Here is a 13,099-nt window from a genome sequence, read left to right as displayed (position 1 = left end):
CAAAGTTTATTAGATGGTGGATTCATGAAAACAGTACGTACTCTTTAGTAGTGAGTTCCATCCATGGAAAAGCACTTTTGTTTTGTTTTAAAAGTCAATTTAGAGGTGTACTTTTGAGATTAATTCATCATATATTGTCATTCACAGTCTGCTGGATGAACATAATTGATAAGACATCTTTTCAAGCTGTTGAATTACAAGAAAGAACCATCTTTAAAGCAAAATTTAAAAAAATATATTGTTCGGGTAGGATTCATTACTCATCAGAAGAAATCATCCATTTCATCATTGGCAGAAATGTAATTTTTGTATTTTAGACATATCATAGGGTTCATTAATTCAATTTGTCATGTGAGAAAGGAAAAATATATAAGGATATAAGGCGCATTGATCGGATTTGTAGCTTCTGGCTGTTATATGCACTGACATCCAAACTCTTCGATTTAAGATTCATTACCTGTGTTTTTGATTTTACTAATAACCATTGTAATGGAGACAATTTTGTCTTCAATTTAATCATCATATTTTGATATTTCAGCTGTGTATTAATGGAATTACATTCGTCATCTGTTGTGCTCTCACCAATGTCTGCTGAAATTGAAAGTTCAGTTAATTTACATTGTTAAATCATTTAGCATCATTCCATCGGGATATTATGCTTTTTGTTCTGCTCCAAACCCACCATGGATGAGTTCAAATAGCCTCAACACTGGTCTTGAGACCTGGAACTAGAACTTGATTAGGGACAAGTAAATATTGGAACTTACAAATCGTATTTCTGTTTTGTATTTAGTATACGTTTTTATGGATAGTAATTGGCATTGATCAATGTCATATGTACACATGTGTATTTCCTGACTTTTTTTTATTATTTCACATAATTCTTTTTGAGGTGATAGTGACCATGGTGTTTTTAACATATTAGTGAAAATGTGAAGGTTTTGTTGTACCTTGAAGCTGTTACACCTTATTTGGATGTTTCTGAACCGAACGTGAATTGTACATTTAAGGCCATTCATATTTATATTAATGTAATTTATAGTGAATAATGCGGGAGTATTTCAATATTGTTTGTAAGTACGCATTTTTAATTTCATGGGATTGGTGCCTGGTGTAGATTTTCTTTTAAGGCTGGCGATATAATTTGTTAATATTCAAGTATCATGCTAGGCCGTACGTTTTTGTGTATGCATATATCTGGGAATGGAATAACATATTTATTGACAATCCATGATAATGTGTAATCAGCATAATCACAGAAATGTAGGAAATGGAATAGTGATAATTTGGGCATGCTTTTTTAGTCAGTTCCTCTTTGAATTAATTTAAATTTTGTTTAATTACTTGTGCATGGAAGCAATTAAGGAGCATCCAATATCATTCCTATCCAGATGGGTGGGTGGGGTGAGTTGGCTCATCCTAATGATATTTTCATGGCTGTAAGTATATAATTGCAGATCAGTGGCAGGTGATAGCACCGACTTCACCAAGTTGGTGCTGTGTAGCGCCATAAAGGCACTAGACTGTTAATGGATTGTAGCTAGAAGCACCGTGGATGATTGCTTTCCCTGTGAAGGGGCAGTTTTTAATAGCTCACTGAAAGCTTTGCATGAATGAGCACATCTTCAAATATAAATCCCAATCCAAGTAAATTTGCTATGAAAAAAGACAATGCTAGATTCCTCCAGATAGTCTTATTTTCTTGCATAGAGAGTTTAAATCCTCAGTTATTGTGTCTGGGTTAGACAAGAAGAAGAAGAAATCAGGTAAATCATGCAGAAATGTGGAGGAAAAAGTCTTCAACCACATTAGATGTAACTCACTAGAAAGAAGTTACCTTTAAAATAAATGGAAGGAGGGTGCTTTTTGGGGTCATGTTATCATAATATTTATCATCATCTGTTATTTAATGGGTTAGTTTGCATAATGAAAGTAGTGATTGCACTACTCTAAATGTTCCCTTTTTTTTGCATCTATTACAAACTGGTGAAGTAGTCAGGTGAGAGTATGGAAAAGATAGTTAGGATACAAGTCTTTGATAATACTATATCAGTGATGAAAGGATATGCTTCGTAATGTGCTCTTGGATAGGGGAAAATAAGGGTTGCTGTATGAAATATGTTGGGGTGGTTGTGGGAATTTTTTGTAGTTCTAGATGAATATAAGGGATTGTGTGTTATCCAAGTGTGAATAATATTCGGATCCAACATTGGAAGGAGGTGTGGGTAAAGGTTTTTCCACCTAAACTCACTCATCAAGCACTGTGTGTCTTTGGCAGAAAGTGTGTAAGTAGTATGAGTTGAATTTATCTATTGGGTTAAATTAAAGGACTGCTGAGTAGTTTGTGGGCCAATGGCTTAAAAGTAGAGAGTGACTTAATAATTTTTAATGAGTTAATTAAGGGGTGAGTGGTAACATTCCAGTGACCAAATTAAAGTTAGTTGAATTGTGTATATTAAGGAGGAAGCTTTTATTTTTGTTTGCCTTGGTGGTTGGGGGCGGGACACCCACACCACTTCAGTAGGCTTTCCTTCTTCCTGAGCCTGGGTATTTGTTATTGTAAAATGCGTGATTTCTGTGATTGTTCTGCTGTATGGGCTTAAAATAAATGTGGATATTGGTAATGGGAAAGTGAACATATGAGTACATCTTAAATATAAATAGATCTATTTTTTTGCATGTTGAGTTGTTCATGATTTTGTTTTAGTTTGAAAAAGTTTTACTCTTAAATAAGTCTGAAGTATAGTTCAATGTTTGAGTGTAGAGGTCATCTCAGATTAAGCCTAATGGTCTCTAAAATTTGTGTGTTCAAAATAGTGGGACAATGGGTAAGGATAATGACTATAAATCGAAAGAGTGATCCCAAGTCATTTTAAAGCATATTCACAATTTGTTATTTATAGGAAATAAAATTTGTAAAAAGGTAATGGTGTAAAATTTCCCACTGTATATTTAGGGGAGATAATTCTTTTTCGAATTTTGGCAACACAATTTCTAATTGTTTGAGTGCATTTGCCCTCTAACCTCCTGTCTTTCATCCTCTCTAGTAGTAGCTCTGGTAGGAAATCACTAAGATGGTTGTTTCTTTTAGCCAAGGGTGATTTGAGATCATTTTATTAGGAACACCTTATGTTTTCTCTCATTCTTTCTCTGAAGGATTGACAATATCAGAAACTCTATCGAGTGAGAATAATGATGACAACACAGGATTATCACAATAATCCAGTCAACGCCTTTCGTGGTATCAAATGTTTTTAGGTAGAACATTTTTTTGAAGTGGGTTAGCAATCAAATTCCAATTCATTTACATAAACATGTAAACCATACAGCCTTCAAGATTTTAACCATGTGCTTAAAAGAATTATTCAAGAGATTAAACTCTAACTGTGAAGTGTCAAGAGTAATGAAGATTTTAGGCATTGTTAATTTTTGATCTAAGAAAAAACTGAGTTTTACAAGTGATTAGAACAAGTAAAAATGAAAAGTTTACTTCCAAATTTTATTAAAATTTATAATCATATTGAGTCAATTTAAAGTCATATCCTCTTGAGTTACTTGGAATATCTGTTCATAAAAATAGTTTCCATTCATGGAACTCTGAAATGAATCAACTTTCATGTATCAGAATACAATACGATATGTTAATAATAATTATTTGTTATGTAAATATCTTCCATGTTATAGATATCTACTAAAAACATTTTGGTTTTATTTTTAAGCTGACATTACTCTGCCTTGCACTCTTAATGACATACTATAAATGGAATGATAAATGATTCTTAAATTATTTGAGTATCAAGTATGTATTGCCTTGCAATTGTGACTACTTATAGCAATGTTTTCTCATGTTGTCTTCCATGACCACAGTAACCAACCCGAAGGTTGGTTTGGTAGGCAAGGGTAGAGCTCACCTCTAAGCCCAACAGGGTATGAAATTCACACCTCAGGGTAGGAGGGGTGGAATTCATTTCCCTTGCCACCTATGGAATACCAGGACAATCTGGTACATGAAAAATCACACAACTTGAGTGATTTTAATCCTCTAGTCTGTGGCCCAGCTCTACCGTTTGCACAACAACCCCATTTACGTATTGTTTTTGGTACTCATTAAGAGGATTTATTTGATGAGCTTATATTCAAACAATGTAGGAGTTATAATATTATGATTTGTCAACTAGTCATAAAATGTGACCAAGCTCTTTTTGCACTGAATAAATGATCTATGTATGATATTAACACTGGATTTTGTGAAAAAATCCCAGAGGTTATGACTAAGGTAATGCAAAAGTGAGCATTTTCAGATGAATGTGTGAAGGCAGGGATTAGTTGTCATCCAAGGCCTGAAATATGGGGTTAATTGTAACCAAGATACTATCTTATATTTGTGTGTCAACATCATTTTACTCATTTGTAGGGGTGTTCAGAATGGGATTTTTACTAATCCATCTAATCATGATTCAAACGTTGAATGATCCTTGATAAATGAACTTAAAATTAGTCAATTTATTTCCTTTGTAACGTATTCATAATAATTAACCTGATGTGATATGAGAGTCAGAAAATGGCCATTTATGGTTTGTTAGTAGTTGGAATTACAGGGCCTGTACAATAAGTATCGGGACTGTTTCTAAGCCTCAAAATTTATTGCAGTTATCATTACAATTACTTAATAATCTTCAAAATACATTCCTCCTGCATGGATACACTTAGTTTGGCGCATCTGCCACTCGTCAGAAACCCACTGGAAGTCAGTTTCTGGAATACTGTTGAGAGACTTTGTCGTCACCACTTGAACCACCTCGATGGAGTCGAACCAATATCCTTTGAGATCCTTTTGAGCTATTCTTTGAGGCAATAACATTGTCTAGAAAATCTTCATCTTCCTGGACGCAGTCCGAAATATATTGCAAAATTTCCACCCATGACAGTTTTTGCTCCTCGCTGAAGACTTTCGGCACCAGCTTCAAGCAAACTTTCCTCATTGCAAGATCCTCTGTTACAATGATTAGGACGATTCCGAATGAAAGGCTGGTCTCCTCACTGATAAGGGCATTGATTAAACACCTGTCAGAGTCCAAAACTTTTTTCACTGTGGCTGCCTGAGCACGTCCAAGCAGTGGTCAGTTCCTTAAACATTTTGTGCCACTCAAAAACTCTTGTGCGGCTTAAGGCATCATCCCCATAAGCCTGTTTAATGAGTTCAAGGGTCTCCGATGTGGATTTCCTGAGTTTAACGCAAAACTTCATAGAGTAGCATTGCTCGACAGTGCACTCCATGCTGGTGCAATGATGCCATGAACAATCACACGTCACAAAAATCCACTTCCTGTCTCAAAGTATGCCTGGAGGTGACTGAACTAGTGTGTCTGAGTGGTAGGGGACCCCCTACTGAGCTGACCAGTCAGACAGCCATCCAGAGTTGAGCCTACAGTGAACCAGTCATGATACTTATTGTACGTACCCTGTATAAAATGTTACAATGCTAGCAATGTAAGAATTAGAACAAAATGATGTGCTAAAATACGAAAATCTTGTCAGTAATACATCGGTGGTCTGAAAAGTTTCAGACCTGAAAAATTTCAGAAAAAATGTCTTTTATCTTTGTTAGGTTGGAAACTTTTCAGACCACCCTCATATTTAATGCTGATTATTCTGTTAGTTTGACTCTTATTATGCTACTCTTAGTATGCTGAATAATAACTGCATTAATTTACTCAATCTTAGGTTATAGGGAAACCCATGAAGCTTCTTACATCATTAAATTAGTGTTTTTCAGAGTGTAAATATGTATTCTAGTGTTGCTCTTTAACTTGGGGGCAAATGATAACTCAAGGCAATTCTTATTGTGAAATAGAATAATTTATTTTTAATGGTCGAGAGATTTGTGAAGTATTATTATAATTGTGATTAGTGTATTTGGCAGGTTTTTCATAATTGGCACAAGATTTTGGTATGAGTGAAGCATGGAATATATTAAAATTTACGAAGTCTTCAGTGAATTTAACACAGTCTGGAATTAGGGGCAGCGTATCTGAAGGCTGTTTTTATGTAAGAATTTGTTTTTGAACCCTTATATGTGGGTGGTAACGGAGTGCTGGATGCTATGGTGAGAGTGGGGGACATTAGCCAAGTGAGGTAGGGATAGGAAAATGATAGGGGTATTCGATGGAATTAAGGGAGGTAGGATGTATGCGGCATTGAAGAACAATGTATTGTTAATGTGTGGTGTGTCAGATTTTTTCTTGTCGGGCAAGGCTAAGAAATATCAGAGTGTACAGTCTTGTGTCCATCCTAAACCTACCTGAAGCAGTATATTACCGAATTATAATTACCCTGGTTTCAGTTCATGGATATTTTTCAAGGAAATTGTAATTGTCAAAATTTTGAATGTTGCCTTTTTAAATCAATAATAACAAAGATTTGCACACACCAAATAATTTGCGTATATGTTGCGAGTTCCAGTGCTACCCCTAAAGTTGTCATACTATATTTATGGATATTTTGATGTAAGTGTTTTATCAAGAGCCAATTACTTGAGGTTGTTGTAGTTCATAAATATAGCGGGAAGCATACAAAAACAAGAGTTCACATGGTATTGGCTGATATTGGGAAACGAAAGCAGCTTACTTCCCTAGTGTATACCATAGTTGTTAGGCTTAATTTTTGTCTTATCAATGTGATGTTGCTCATCTTCTAATTTATTATACCCTTCCCTTCCCGGTATGTCATAAAAACACCTGCCTGTAATTGAATTCCCCTTTCTAGATTGTGATATAAATTGCATTGGAGCAAGATGATTCCAGAACCTGGAGAATTTTGATTATGTCAGTATTGTTATTATTTTCCTTGATAGATGATATTAACTCAATGAGAAGATAAGAGAGCTTGTTAATATTCTGTGCTAGCTTGGTTATTTGGGCTTGCAAGGTTAATATAGGAAATGTTAGGCCAAGGATTTTTTCAATGATTGTGCACCTGATGTGATTAATTTAAAATATTTTCGTATTGTTTGAGATTGTTCATGTGGTCTTAGTGCTCTCCTTGTAAAACTGGAAAACTGCTGTGTTTCAGAGTGGTTTGTCAATCTGAAGGGTGTTATAATCATTTGACCTCTCTAACTTCAGACAACTAATAGGTTTTCATGCCAGATATAAGTTCACTTTCACTTTACTCTATAAATTTGACCGAAAGGTAATCTTGAATATTGATTGACTACCCATTTTCCCAGTACATGTTACCATAGTTAAGTATACTATAACTTTAGGACTTTGGCATTGTTTTCCACTTAATTGGAGGTAACTGATGGGAAAAAGACATCAACTTTGTCTCAGATTGATGTGATGGTTTGAAAAAAGTGAAAAAATTATTTTCCCTCTGCCAACCACAGTTGTCAGCCCAAAGGTTGGTTTGATAGGCAGGAGGAGGGCTCACCTCATACTAAGCCCTGCACAGTGTGGCATTCACATGTCAGGGTATGAGATACAGTTCCTTTCCCTATGCCATCTGTGTTTCCCAGGAAAATCTGTTATCTGAAAAAAATCAAAGCTTAAGTAAAGCTTGAGGATGTCCAGATGTCACCTAGAATGGAACCTGGACTCTCCAGTTTGTAACTCAGAGCGATATCCCTTTGACTAGTGCACCCGCATTTTCTCTTTACAAGATGAAATGTGTTGGGAAAGGCAGAGGAACATAGGTGATATATTAGATAATGGTGTAATCACATGACTTTTATTGATGAAAACATAGTTACTTGCATATCAACTAATTTAATGGCAACATCAGAGAAATTGTTATTACAAAGCTTGTTAATTATGTATAGTAACCACGTGTTGTATCTCCTGTGTCGACTCTGTTTCTCTTGGAGGCTTCTGTTGTGTTATGGTGTTTGCTCAATGACTTTACTCTTATCTGTTTCTCTCTTCAAAAAATCTTTTATCTTACTATGTTGGCTTCTTCTTTATATCTATGAAAATCACTTCTTATGGCATTTCTTTATTAGAACATGCTTGTTCATGCAGAAGTTAACTTCATGGAGGTGTGCAGAGGAAGAAATATGCCTATTGAAGTTTATGCTAACTCTTCAGAAGATCATATTTACCTTATATCAAAGTAGTTGTGAACATGGCCTGTATTCATGTGCATGAAGAGAAGCTATTAGGGTGTAATATATATTGGTATTATTGATAGAATGTAAGCGGTATAAAAATCTTGATTTTTATTGCTGCATGTGTGATTTTCCATACCAGGATGTTTGATTTATTGGGGTTTTCCTATTAGAGAAGCATTCAATATAATTATGTATTAAAATACAAAAGCTCCCTCTCTCCTCCTAAATGGTGAGTTTAGCCGCTGAGCAAGGGTGCATTGGTATCTTTTTACCAAATTAATTGCTAATTTTTTTCACCTTTTTACTTGTTAAATTGGGTTTCCTTGACAAAATGGGTTTTTATGTATTTTAAATGAATTTCCGTTTTACTTTTATATAACATGATATGAATACAGAAATTACTTTATTAGAGCCATGATATGGGTATTTTTGTGTTAAGAAATAAATGATGAATTTTATAGATTTAATTTTATAATTCAAAATGTGATAATCAGAGCCAGATTGTGTGTGTGTGCGTAAACACACTCCTATTTATTTATTTAATATCATTAGAATAGTTATTATGTTAGTATTTTATGCCACCATAATCTCATGGCATTCTTTATTTCATGATTGTCAGTTTCATGAATGGATGTTTAGCAAAAACCAAAAAGTCATCAGTATGGTGGATTCAATTTTAACTATACTACCTCTTAATGGATTAATCATCAACATCACATCAAAGACCAAATGGAAAGTTTTAATAAGTTGGATATTTTTTGTAATTATAATGCTAAAGAGAAGCCTTGAAACTAATTTTGTGAAATGTATTTGAAATCAATATGCTAGCATTTGAAAATGTTTACAATAAAAAATCATTTCAAAATGTAGATTTATGGTACATATAGTAGGCAAAATTTCAAATATTACAAATTTTATTGCTCTATGTGGCATGGAATAAATATGCCTGTCAAATTGATATTTATTCAATGATTGGTGCTCTTTTAAATTAATCCTTGATAACAGAAAATGCATTATTTTCATGCCAATTTTCAGGTAGTTTCAATGCCAAACAAAACATGTTTTGTTAATCAAATGAAATGGTTTTTTCTTTAGGTATTTATCTGGTGATAATGCTTGGCTTGATTGTAATGCTATATAAATAGCAATCACATCAGTCAATAAGAATTTATATTATGATAATAACATGCTACTCATGATTTATTGAGTTGTCTACCTCAACTTAATACAGCTGATGGTAGACCAACTGACCGGTTACAACTGTTGATTGAGAGTCGAGGAAGATTCCTTTACAGGGAAGGAAAACTCTTTAACTCCTATTCTCAAAATAAAGATATAGGAAACTTCATATATGATTGGAATGTTAAAGAATTGACAAGTTAATAAATACTATGTGTAGTTCTTGATTATAAAATTATTCCTTTTTTCTATCTACATTAATCCCATTTTCAAACATAAATAAGGAAAAAAATAGTCCTTGAAAGTGATCATGGTGTTTGGATGGAAATGTTTTGAGGGGTAACTTGGAAGCAGCCAAGTGGGAAAATTATCTTCAATCGACAGTTTTATACAGTAACTTTTGTTTTTCTTTAAAAGTTCTGTTTATCAAGTATCCATATTGTATGGACTACAATTATGAAGTCGAAGTTTGCCATGTAAATTATTAATGTGGTTAAAGTGGATATTGAAATTACCTCTGGGGTTTATATAAGTTCGTGGAAATAGTTTTACTTAATTTTTATGTTGTACTGCATTGACAAATTAAATTCTAGTTGTACAAATTTTTCAAAGAAAGCATTTATATAAACAATTAGTTGCCTATCCCATACAACCATTATGCCTCTCCTGCATATAACATCATCCTTATGAAAGAGAGTCTATGCCCACTAAACTTAAATGAAGTGATATGCATATTTTTCTTCAAAACCAAGGTTGAGTTAAGAATTTGATTCGTAAGTTCTTCGAAATTCATAAAGAGCATGGAATACTTAATGGGCATAATAGTATACATGTATGTGTTTTGAATCTGTGTGAAGGGAAATGAATTTTGAATATGCACAATGAATATTGCTTTCTGGATAGTATGTGCTTAAATTGAACTTATTGTACATGTATTTTGTTTATTCCAGCCACATTGCTGCGTATAATTTAGAATTGAGTTAAGCATTCAATTGTAGAGTTAAGTAGCCATATTGTTTTTCTATGCAGTTGTTAAAATTTTTGTGGAACATGTAAGGCATGCCATGTCTCATACACATGGCATACCAGTACTCCTGTTCAAGACTGGCATTGCTGTGGAGGAATCTAAACTATCCCAAAATAGGAAAACTGTGCAAAATAGGTGCATTTATTGCAATCCAATAATTATTGAGATTTTTATTTAAATTATTATTTCGATTTTTGGTGGATGAAAGATATATTGACCATGTATGTTATGTGAAGGGGGTAGACTTAGCCAATGTATTAATCGGTGCAACATAACTTCAACAATTTGTCGGATTTCAATTAATTATATTATCTAAACTATCCCAAAATAGGAAAACTGTGCAAAATAGGTGCATTTATTGCAATCCAATAATTATTGAGATTTTTATTTAAATTATTATTTCGATTTTTGGTGGATGAAAGATATATTGACCATGTATGTTATGTGAAGGGGGTAGACTTAGCCAATGTATTAATCGGTGCAACATAACTTCAACAATTTGTCGGATTTCAATTAATTATATTCTGCCTTTATATAGAGATAAATGTAAATTTAATTTAAGTTTAAGTAAGTCAAGAAATAAAGTTAATCCTCATTTATTTTCTTATATCAGTAGACAATGGGATAACAACAAATTGTTGGTAATGGAAATGCAATTTTTACTTTGAAGTGTGAAAATGTTTGTGTGTCATTATATGAATCATCGCTTTTAACATCATTGTCCTATCGAGTCATTTGCTACCACTTCAAATTCTTTACTTGTGACCATTGTATGTCATGAAGAGGAATGTCATTGAGGCTTGATGAGGGTAGAAAAAGAAACTTTGCACTTCTACATAAAGAATTCCACATTTGTAGTTGATTTTTCTCTGCTATGGAAAAAATAGTTTGTTTGATAAAATGAAATATTTAACCATGTATCTTACTGTGCAATCTGAAGTACTCTTCAGAAAAAAATTGTATTCAGATGTGCAGAATTACATTAATTTAAGTTGTTTAGTAAGAATTTTTTAGCATCTTGATATTTCCTTTGGCTCATGACTTCAAAATCTTGAATAGACATAAGAATTTAAATAAGGTATAGGCAATCATGTAGTCCTGGAGGCATTAACCTGCTTTTAATAATCCTTTGTGTCTACTTGTCGCAGATTTGATGTTTATTTCAATCTTCTTATTAATTATTAGTCAATGTTTTGTAGTACACTGAAATTGCTCAATATTAAGCAAAACAATTTGTATTTAGGAATTTTGACTTTGCAATGGAAAATGTCTACTGAGTTCAGGATTTACCATCCATTTAATATGTATAGAAAATTGATTGATTTTCTATTTATTTGGTATATTTATATAGAGGTGCAAATTAATGCCAATGTTTTACATGTTAGGTGATGTTTTGCACTATCCCTGGACTTCTATCAATCCAGTTTTCTGTATCGCATGTCCATAAAAATGGCCAGTCGTTAAAATAAGCCCTCTTTGACGTCAAACACACATCTGGAAGTGTTCAATGAGGGTATTCATGTGAATATATTGACATATATGTGCTGAACAGATTATTCACCAGGTTAAGGTGAAATAGCATGATGCATATCTTTGTAGTAAGAAAAAGCTCTAGTTATACTCTATTACTACTACTTGCAATTCTAACATAGCATTCCAGTGTCATCACAATTGTGCTATTTACTACTTATGATTTAGTAAATTTATTGGTTATCAAATAAATGGTCGTTATGCCTGTTTGGTGGGTTTGGCAGTATAGCGTTCCTTACATTTTTGGGGAATTGTGTGAGGACATGTTTAACAACACACATCACTATCATTCTGAGGTTCACTCTGCTTATTTTTTTTACTCAGTTCTGTAGCCTCAGTTGTGATTACCCCTAATTTATTAACAGTTACCTTCAAATGTTTAATTATTTACAGGAATGGTTTGTTGTTACTTTGGAAATAACCTTACAAATTAGAGCATTGAATGTGCCCCGGTGACATCAGTTGCTCATCCTCTTGCTGTGAAATTCATTGCTTTTCCTATTTTATTCACTGTTTGTTTTGCTAGAATTATTATTTCTCCCTAAAGGTGTTTCTTAAGTGGTGTTGGTAGTCTTTGTTAATGTTGTCAAAGTGTTTTCCAAAACATGTACATAAATTACCCAAGTGATAGAATTTCTTTTATTTTCTTTTACAACATTAAAAATGACATTTTTGTATTTTTTTTAGTTAGAAAATGACTAAAAGGGTGAACATTTTTGGAGTAAGAGTTTTGTATGTTTTCGTTCTCCAATCTCCACTGCCAGTAAGTTTGGCATGGTATTTTTATCAGTATTTGGAATTGAATGTGGTGCTATTATTCACTATTATTTTCAGTTGAAGTGTTAATTTGATATCCAGATTGTTTTGGTGAGATTGCTTGTGCTAGAAAGTCATAATCGAATGCCCAAGAGCTGAACTAGTACTTGTTTGTGTGGGAGACTCCTAACTTTTTGATTTCATTAAATGCTAGGTTTGGTTACTATGGGTTGACACAATTTTTGTGTGTGAAATGGACCGGGTTTTCAAGGTGGAACAAGGCAACTTCTTTTACTGTCAAAATATGCTTTTAAATTTTTTTGATTATCTGTTTTTATACATTGGATTCGAGTAGTTTAAAATTCGCTTTGCTTGGGGTGGTATTGCACTGCCTAGAATATCAAAATAGTTATTCTGTGAGCACTAAAATAATGGTTAGAAGTAATGCAAATAACTAATTGTCAAACAGGCTTATAATGGAATATTGCTTACTAATTGAA

General features: G+C 33.3%; 1 protein-coding gene across 6 annotated transcripts in view; it reads left to right on the top strand.

Moving 5' to 3' along the window:
* The window catches only part of MICU1 (Mitochondrial calcium uptake 1), a 125,240-nt gene that overhangs the window by 20,957 nt on the left and 91,184 nt on the right, over positions 1 to 13,099 (top strand). The window lies entirely within an intron of this gene.

The sequence above is a fragment of the Hetaerina americana genome, unplaced genomic scaffold (assembly GCF_022747635.1).
Source record: "Hetaerina americana unplaced genomic scaffold, ioHetAmer1.1.p SCAF_11, whole genome shotgun sequence".
Classification (NCBI taxonomy): Eukaryota; Metazoa; Arthropoda; class Insecta; order Odonata; family Calopterygidae; genus Hetaerina; species Hetaerina americana.
Note: the sequence above shows the minus strand (reverse complement) of the source record. Positions and strands in the feature narration are given on the sequence as shown.